Source organism: Dromaius novaehollandiae, chromosome 1 (assembly GCF_036370855.1).
Source record: "Dromaius novaehollandiae isolate bDroNov1 chromosome 1, bDroNov1.hap1, whole genome shotgun sequence".
NCBI lineage: Eukaryota > Metazoa > Chordata > Aves > Casuariiformes > Dromaiidae > Dromaius > Dromaius novaehollandiae.
In genome coordinates, this window is record NC_088098.1 from 215293870 (window position 1) to 215303741 (window position 9872).

The 9872-nt window shown below is 56.0% G+C and overlaps 1 protein-coding gene across 1 annotated transcript in view; it reads right to left on the reverse strand.

The window, feature by feature from the left end:
- The window catches only part of CAPN5 (calpain 5), a 62997-nt gene extending 54427 nt beyond the window's left edge, over positions 1 to 8570 (reverse strand). The window contains exon 1 of the mRNA XM_064505208.1: positions 8487 to 8570. The gene's annotated coding sequence lies outside the window, so the exon portion shown is untranslated. The remainder of the gene's footprint in view (positions 1 to 8486) is intronic.
- Positions 8571 to 9872: the final 1302 nt, after the last annotated feature.

Genomic DNA, 9872 nt, shown 5'->3' on the forward strand with positions numbered 1-9872 from the left:
CTAAAAAAACAGAAAGCAAGAGTTTGTCATACTGCCCTCAGATCGGAAAGGCTGAAGCGTTTTAAGAGGCAGGGACCAGACACCAGCATCCTCCCACAGGGAGATGGACACAGCTCATGATGCTGTGCTCAGCTGCAGCAGCTTACATCCATCCAGCCTCACCCCCGTCTGTGCCCACATCATCTCCTCCACCAAGCAACAGGAGGTTGAATGGAGACCTCTCACAGGGTAGATCTGGTCAATGAGCTATAGCTGAAATATGGAAGCAAACACAAACCTGAAGAATCAATCAGCATCGTAAGAACTGCTGTTACACGCTGTGGCTAACGCATGCCATGGTATTGCAGTTTTCGCTGGTGCAAGGTCTCCTGCCATGGAGATGCCCTAAGCTCTTCCTGCATAGCAGAAATACCTGGGGAGGGACTGCTCCATTTTACAAGTGACAGTGACCCCCAGAAAGCACAGCAAGTCTCCAGGGGTTCCACCAACTTAACACAACCTTTGGTAGCAGTTCATGCCCCAGCCCAGAGAACACCCTTGCTTGCTTTCCCATCCCAGCACTTCAACAACCAGATCAGAAACTCCACACCTCCAGCTATCTTCATTGGGTTGCTCACAATGATACATCTCCATGTCATCCTGCTTTGTATGGTCCAGCAGGCAAGGCAAGACCTCTGTCCCTGAGGGGGGTCCATATGGTCCTCCTTGGGCCATTTCTGTCAGGCTATAGCAGGGCTCAACCCCTGCGGTTTCAAAGACACATCTGAGCTCCCAGGAAGCTCTTGTGCTGCCTAAGGAAGGGAAAACACATTTATGACAGGTCTGGTGACGTGCCTGGCTGAAAGACGCTTCTTCCGGGCACCTCGGTGGTGACCCACAGGAAGACCCTGCTCTTTGCTAACCACTCCTTGCCGCTCCAGAGCCCAGCACTCAGGCAGGCAACCCTTTCCCTCCTGCTGGCAGATCAAGACACTAAGCAGCAAGAAGTTATTTTAATGAGTCCCTGTTCCCAAGGAGCCCTGCTCCTTGTGTTGCATCTCCAACCTCACGTTTGGAGGTGAAACCCCTCTAAAATCCCTGCTCCTCTGAAAGCGTTCACCATCCTGCACCACTCACCCTCCTGAGGCTGCCGCTAGCGGACATCCTTCAGAAGCGGGGATCACAGACATCATCATCAGGAGAAACCCTACACTGAGAGGATAAAAGAAGCAGCCATCTGCCCAGGTCAAAGGACTTCTTCCAAAGGAGAATTTCTCCTATTTTGAAGACCTCTGCTGCTCCACAGCAGCCCAGCACAGCCAGCACTTGCTCCTGCCACTGTGACAGGCAGCAGGATCCATCACCTCTGCTTTCACTGCAGCGAATAATTATGTCACTATGTGTCTGGAAACTCTGCTCGAAGCCTGAGCAGGCTCAGCATGCCTCAGGGCATGTTACTCCCACACGGTTAACCGCAACCGGGGAGCGCACAGGCTACGTGCAGGGCAGAGCTGGAGGGCAGCAGCTCCGTGATGGGAATTAAGTCTCTGCCTTCTCTCCGAAGAGCCAGCAGGTAAAAGCCATGGGCATGCTGGTGGACAGTCCTCCAGGAGTTCTCCGGGGGAAGTGTGATTTTCCTGGAGCATTTGAACACTGAAAACTCAGGGATAACACATGGACAGGGCCATAAAAAGAGTATCTGGGGACACAGCACTTCTGGGCAGCGTAAAACCAAGAACTTCCCAACCCACAAACCTCCCTCAGCTCCCTCTAAAAGGTGCTGAAAGGCTCTTTATTCTGTAGGAATTCCTTGCTTTATATCTCTTTAGATGACTTCCATGCTTGCAGCAGCCCTGAGCTAGAGCAGCCAGTCACAAGGATCCCTCGAGACGTACCCAGCGACACGGGGAAGAGTTTCACTTCCCCGCACAAGACAGAAGTCTGCTGTCTGCTATCGCGGTCTCTGCCACAGGCACCGCTCCTGCGGACAGCCACGTCTTAGGCACTCGCCATAAATCACTGCCCTCCTCGCTCCCGTGCAAAGACCTGCCGGGCAGCCAAAGGCAAGAGTGGTCGTGCAAACAGCCCATGAACACAGCGCTAATGCAAAGCCCTAGATCTCTGATCTATGCAAAACTTCCCTCTGCTTGGCAGAGAAATTGCCTCCTTTAATCATTCCCAAGCCTCTGTCGCTACCCCAGAGCAATGCTTAATACTTTCATACCCTCAGATAACTGGTAGGACCAGCTCTGCAAGGCAACTCTGCTCTTGGAGCAGCAGGCTTGCAAATGTTTCGTAGGAAGCTCCCGCTTACCAGGGTGTGGCTTGCCAGAAAAAAAATAGAGAAGAAAAAAATAAACCCTCAGCAACAAACAAGCGTGCTTCCTTCGTCTCTAGGAGAGGACTGGGGGGAAATGGTGGAACAGCTCAAAAATGGCCTGGGAAGGGTTGGATTCACCCAGGCTGATCAGAGCCATCTGCATCCCACGCCAACAAGCCAGAGAATCTCAACAAATGGAAACATAACGTAAGCCGGGACAAAGGTCTTGTTTTCACTGATAGGGCAGATGTGTTTTCTCACCCGGAGAAATCGCTATATGAATTATACGGAGGTATAAAGAAAAAGGCAGTAACAACAACAAAAACATAGCGGAGGGAAGGCATTTTAAGTGCTGGGTAAACTACTGCAGGCAAAAGAAAAGCTATGCCCTTGCCCTTTTCATCCTGTGATCAGAGAAAGGTGCCTTCCATTGTGTTTTAATTCTGTACAACATGCTGGCATATGTCCCTTTCCTGGACGGTAGAAAGGAAGGGTATATATACCAGGCTGCCACGGTTATTTTTCATTAATTATTGATAGCCCTCAGTTTAAACCTCAACGCAATAAAACACAGCTGCAACCTCCCTCATATAAGGTTGAGCTCCAGCAAGGGAGACGATACGCCCAATAACCTAAGGAAGGCCCTGCGCAGGGGGGACCAGAAGGCACCTCCCAAGTGTCATTTCAGAGCCATGCAGGAGGCTGAAGCCTCCCAGCTGAGGTCAGAGTTGAGTTTGCTGGGATGCTTTAAAGTCCCTTATCTCTCTTACTCTACTTGTATTGCCTCACAGGTGATCTTTATTCTACATTTCCTGGGCTTATAAAAACTAAAGTCTCATAAAAAGAAAAAAAAAAGTTCACTTACCCCCTCGGTACTGATGCAAACCGAGATCCTTAACCGTGCACTGCTCCTCTGCTTAATGGGGTGTCACAAGCGTGCAGGGACACTGCCCACCCAAAGGCAAGGCCTCCCCCAGGGCCATTTGCCGGCCGTGGTGAACAAACAGTGTGAGAGGTTCACAACAGACTGAAATCACAGGATATGACAGAGCAAAACTGATGCCGGAGGTGGAAGGATGGAAGGACAAGAACCGGCCACCTCCGCACAAGGACAGGGAACGCAGTTCTGTGCCGGCGAGTACTTGAAGATAAAACAAGTCAAAGCGTTGCTGAATTGGGACATGTCCCCTAGAGCGCATGAAAGCTGCGCACGGGACGTTTGAGCAGGCTGGAGGTGAAAAGCCCGGTCCATCCCCCTCTGAAGCCCTGGATCAGGCCCAAAGGAGCCGGCTCTCTGACCTACATGCTGCATACCCCGAGGGCACACAGTGCAGCACTGGAGGGAGATCGTCTGTCACATCTCCAGCACCAGGCAGTAGGATCCTCGGCACAGCCTCGGGGCACAACGATCTGCAAGAGCAGCTGAAAACGAATTCATCCTACAGAAAGGCAAAGGCTACCGAAGCCTTCCCTGTCCCAGAGCGCGGGGGAGAAAGGATTTCATCCTTGAGAGGGTGAGATATTCAATGGCAACCATTCCTATTCCTGCCATGACCTCAAGGAGTTATCCCTACACTGAGGCACAACAACTGGTGTCTCCCCGTACAGCAAGCCAATTCAGCACAAGTACCCCGGCACTGAAAAGGCTCCATACAGGTACAAACGTGGTGCAAACTGAGCAGGGAAAGGGTTAACATTGCAGCTGAACACGTGGCCAGACACTCAACCGGTGCAAATCAAAGCGGCCCCAACGAAGCCAGCGGGTCTGTGTCCGTTCTCTGCGGCACCCGAGAGCAAGCCTAGCCCTTTATCCCTAGGTAATCAGCTGGAAGTGAACAGAGATGGAGCAATCACAGCAACTCACTCCCCACGCATGACACGGCCCATGGGGACACAGGCCAGGAAAGGAGATGGATGGAGCGCCGTCGAGGCTGCAGCACGAACCAGGGCAACACAAGCCCGTCTTTGAGCCTTCCTGTGCCACAAGCAGCTCGCAAGAGTGAAGGCTCAGGCAATAAGATCTCAGTGAATAAATAGTATCTAAGCACGTCCCACAAGACCTCAGCACGAGCAAAGGATGGCCAGACACCTTTCCAGGGGACGAAATCCTCCCGCAGGTAGGGAAGAGGCCTCATCACCAGACATTTGGAGAGAAAGGAGGTGACATCTCTAGATACTAGTGAGGAGGAGGAAGGAGACGTGCCTGACCCCAGCCTTCAAGACACAGCTGCCTCCTCCTTTTTCTCCTCATATCAGGCGTCTGAGGCTCCGATTGGATTAAGCGTAAAGAGAAGGGTCTTGGCACCTCTGGACTGGCCGAAGGTGTCTGGTAACGAATACACAAGTGTGAATTAAGAGGATGCGCCCATTCTTAGCACCATCGCACCCAAGTACAAATGCAATCTAAATCTGCTTTTGGGATCAGATCCAAAGCCTCTTAAAGCATTGATGCTTTATAATTAATCCGTGCAGCAAGCAGGGAAGGGAGGGTTGGATTTTTTTTTCCTGAGGCATAATCAACGACATTTATCTAGGTGAGACGGCTGGATTTCACCTGCTACATGCTGAGTGGGGTGCTCCATCAGGCAGACAAGAAACCAGCTCTGCCCACAGAGCCCTTCCCAAAAGAGATACCAGGACAGGGTATCTGGACCAGAGAGTCGCAGCCTCCTGCCTCAACAAGCCCCACATCCTCCTTCCTATCACAGTCAAGCTCCACCTTAGAAAGAGGTAATGGCCCCAAATTCACACACTCCTACCCTTCTCCCGCAGGAGGCAGTTTCAGAGCCTCTAGATAAGTCTCCCAAGCTAAACTGGCCAGGAATTCATTCACACCCCTTTGTCCCCGCGCCAGTGCTGTCCTCCAGTTTAAATAGCTCCTCTGCCTCCCTGCTCTTCACCCCTCGGATGTATTTATAGGCAGCAATCACATCCCCTCTCCGCCTTTGTTTCACTGGGCTTTTATAGCCTCCCGTATAATAGGCTCTCCATCCCTCCGAGCCTCCTCCGAGCCCTTTTTCTCTGCACCTGTTCTGGGCTGAGTTAATCCGTCTTGAGCACCCGCGATGAGATCCGAGCGGCGTGCGCCGGGGCCTCGTACAGCCGCATTAACTCTTCCGTATCCTCACCCCACAGTGTTTCGCTCCCTTAGCCTCCTTTCCCCTTGGCCCTTTTGCAATCCCTCCGGAGGTGTCCTTGCAACCAAGCCAGCTCCAAGCCCCCGACCTCTGCCGTCTCCAAGGGATTTGCTCCCAAAACAGAGCGCAAAGTCTAGCCCTGCTGCTCCCCCCATACGACCTGACATTTCTACTGGGGGACATCACCCCGCACCTCTCATCTCCTGGTTCCCTCTGCCTGGTCATCCCTCCCTCTCAGCGTGGTCTCATAGGTGAATCTTGGCAGGAAAAACAAGAACGAGCTCAGATTCTCCCTTGGACATGTTAAGCAGCAGCCTCCCTCCCGCTGGGAGCTGCTGCCCACATATTTCTCCTTTTTTGGAGACCCAGCTGTGAAAGGTCAGCAATATTCATCACCAGCCGAAAGAGCTCCCTTGGGCAAGACAGCAGCCTGCTTTATCAGGCATGGAAGAGCTTTGTTTTTGGTTTCGCTTTGAGGTGGGAAGCGGCGGTCTGGGGAGCAAGCTGCCCCATAGAGCCGAGGGCCAGAAGAGAGGTGAGAAGAAGCCAGCAGAGCCTTCGGGGTGCTGAGCAGGGATTTCGCTGGCCATAATGAGCCCCCCCCCACCCCAAAGCCACTTCTTGCAAGAATGGGCAAGAAGGTAGATCTGGCGGCAGGGAGCAGGTTTTGAGTCTCGACTCTGCCGCAAACTTTCCGACCGCCTTGGTCGTGCCACTTTGCCTTTTTGTGCACCGTTGCTCCCTACCTTTGCAGCCGAGGTTACTGTTTCTGCGTCTCACGCGGGGCGTCCTTAGGACACACGCGCGACCAAGGAGCTTGATTTGTATTCTAACAGGTCCACGTAAGCGCTATAAAGAGATTCAGGAAATTCACAGCCCACAAGAGATAACGTGGCACCAGAAGGGTCGGACTCGGAGCTCGCTACAGTGAGTGCTGGGCTCCGGCAAAAATTCCTCTGCAGTCAGCAGGGCAGACGTTTAGGGAGAGAAATTGCCAGCTGGGAACACAGGTGAGCGCAGAGGGGGTGGGAAGGCTGCAGCATGCTCCCCAGCAGCCACTGACCTGCAAAGCTGCTGCTTAATTTCCTCTTCCTCAAATAATTTACTAGCAGCACCTGCCACACCACGCAGCTGAGGAGGGCTTGCTCCAGCAAGTCCTGCTGCCGCCCTCCTGAAAACCTGCTTTGCCTTTCACTGATGCCTTCATCCTCCATTCTGCTGCCAACGGGAAAGTTTTTCCTGAACAATTCTGGCAAACTGCTCCTGGCAAACGTGAGACTCATTTAATGACCGCACTAAGCCAGCCAGCCCCCAGCCATGCAGAGCCACCAGCGCGTATTATTTGTGCACACGTATGTGCTGCAGGATGGATTGAGACCTCACGTCCTGCTCCCAGGCGGTGGAGGGTCTCTCCTAACGAGAGCATCCGAGAGTCCCTCTTGGGCGTTGCAGCCCTGTCAGAAGGCTTGTGGGCTGGAGCTGAGCCCCAGGCCATTCAAGCACAGGAATTACATTTAATGAGTAGTAGGAAGCCCCTGGGGAGGGGGGGAATAAGAGGGTGAGAGCATTGCAGCTCCCAGCATCAGGCCCCGGCTCCTCCACCCGTGCCTGGCTCTGCTGCTTTTCACCCTCCCTGGTTCCCACCGGCCACGACGCAGCTCCCAACAGGTGACACCTCCTGCTCTCTGCCGGCATCCGCGAGCTTTTCCCTCCCCGGAGCGCTCCTGACAACGCTGGCCGTGCGGAGGGTGCCTGCTCCAAGCGGTGCAGCCAGCCCAGCTCCCTGCCCCAGCCGCGGGCCACGCGCACCAGTGTAAAGAGCGCAGGGTGGGAGACGGGGCTGCGGGGACCCTGCGCTGTCCTCGTCCCAGTATAACACCAGTTCAGCGCACCAGGCTGAGCCCGCGAGGGGAAAGCCAGCACCCGGCGCTGCTGGAGTCAAGCCCCTAAAAACACGAGAGCATCGGCGAGGAAAGGCAGTCACGGGAAAGGCTGCAGCACGGTGCTTCTCGGTCGCACAGATGCAGCAAGAAAAGCAGCCGGTGGATTTAACAGGATCCTCCTCCCCCCCCCACTCGCTGCCCTGCTTTTATCTCCATTTCCTACATTTCTGCTTTCCCCCACCAAGCTCTGAGCTACCCCGGCATCCGGACGATGATGTTACAGGCAATAAATCCAAGCGCTGCACTCGGCTGGATCTGCGGGAGCCGGCGAGCGGCCCGAGCCCACCTGACAGCTACCGGAGCCGGAGGAAGCGAGAGAAGAGGGACCCTCTGCCGGAGCTCCTCTGGCTCTTCCGACAGGATCTCCCCAGGAGGAGACGCCAGCTTGCGAGGCTGGTTCAGGGCAGGAAGGAAGGTAAAAAGAGATGGTGCCTCCCTCCGCTGTAATACGGGAAATCCAAATTCATATTGCTGTTCGGAAACCCGAAGAGACATCAGCAGCCTGGACTATCTGGGTGGCAGGATCTCTCTCTCTCTCCCTTTAACTTTCCATTGGACTCTCCGAAAGCTCTTGGGTTTGTCCCAAAAATATGGAACAAAGAACAATACTGAAACCTCAGAATTTTTCCTGATGCAGAAATCTTGTGCTCCAGCCAACACCAGCCTCCACGAGGCCTCGCTGCTCAAAGTTTCTCTCCAGCTTGGCTCCACCAGCAGTAACAGCCTGGACTCAGAGCAGCTGCCAGGTTTTAACCGTTTGGGGCCTAACTTTCAGATGCCCTGAGCATCGGCAGGTGCCACCGATCTCCCCGGGAGTTGCAGCATCTCCAAAAACTAGACCTCACGCTAGCGCTAGCTAAACAGCCAAGGGCAGCGACGCGCTCCGAGGCAAGGCAGCGCAGGGGGAGGAGGCAGGTCCTGCATTTGGCTTTTTTTTGCCCCCCAAAAATCCCCCCACCCACCCAAGCGCATCGTGCAGTGCAGCCGCCCCGGAGCCACAGGTGCCCCGAGCATCCCCCGCGGGGAGGCTGCGCCCCGGCCGGGCGCGGAGCTGCCCCCGGTGTCCCGGTCCCGGCGGAGGGGGCGGCCGGGCCGGGCTCGCCTTACCTGCCCGCCGGTGCCGCTGCCGGTGCCGCTGCCGCCGCTCCGGGCGCGCCGCTGCCCGCAGCGCTTCGCCTCCCCAAGCGCCGCCCCGACGGGGCGGGCAGCGGCCGCCGCCGCGCCTGCGCTGGGGCCACGGCTCCGGCACCGGGACCGGCACCGCCAGCGCCCACCGCGGCCGGGAGCAGCGCCCAGCACCGGCGCTAGGACCGGCAGCGCCGGGCACTGGTCCAGCACCGGGAGCCGGCACCGCGCGCTGGGGCTGGGACTGGTGCAGCACTGGGAGCGGCAGCTCCCGGCACTGGTGCGGCGCTGGGACTGGCACTGCCTGTCACCAGGAACTGGCACCAGCACCAGACGCTGCAACTGGCACTGCCTGGCACTGGTCTGGGACCAGGAACTCGGACCACCACCAGACACGGGGACCAACGCTGCCTGTCACTAGTCCGGGACCAGGAACTGGGACTGGGAACTGGGACCGGGAACTGGGACCAGTGCCACCCAGGCATCAGGATCCCGGACCGCATGGGACCTGGGACCGGCACTGTGAACTGGGATCAGGAACTGGGACTGGCAAAGCACTGGTACCAGCACCACCACCTGCACACCAGGAACTGGGACCAGCACTGGGACCTCCCAGGCGCTAGCACTTGGACCAGCACTGGGACTGGCAGAGCTCTGGCACCAGGAATTGGGACTAGGACCAGCTGGGAACTGGGACCTGCTCTGCCTGGGTACTGGCACCAGGACCGACACTGGGACTGGGCCAACTGGGACACCATGCATGGGCACCAGCTGGGCGCCCCGCACCAGGGCCACCCAGGCCCCTGCACTGCACCCGGTCACACTATGGCATCACCCACGGAGGGTGCAGGGGACAGCAGATGGGGGGATGCAGGCTTTGGGTGCAAAGGGTGCATCCCTCCATCGGGGGTGATGTGGGGCAGGACTGGTGTGGACAGAGGAGCCACGTTTTCCAGCCCGAGAGACAAAAGTTATTCCCTGCCCTGTTGTGCAAGAGGGAAACTGAGGCATCAGGGAAGAGGTTCAAAGCCAGGCCAGTGCTTGGCTCCCCCGCACGTTCGTGGGGGTGGACATGCAATGGGCATCACGGAGCTGGCGATGGGACCGCGGTGGCCAGACCAGCTGTGCCCCACAGGAAAACATGGGCTCCCAGCACACAAACGTACACCCAAGAGGGGCAAAACCAACCCAACTAGGGACATGACCCATCCAAAAGTACATCCCCCATGATGGGAAGGGGCTGGAGCAGTTTTATAGACCTGCTGTCACAGGTAGCTTTGATCTGATGCTCCTCTATGCGTTGGTGTCAGCAGTCATTTGTCCCTGCCGTGAGCCATACTGAAGAGCTAAAACAGCAGAAAAGTAGCC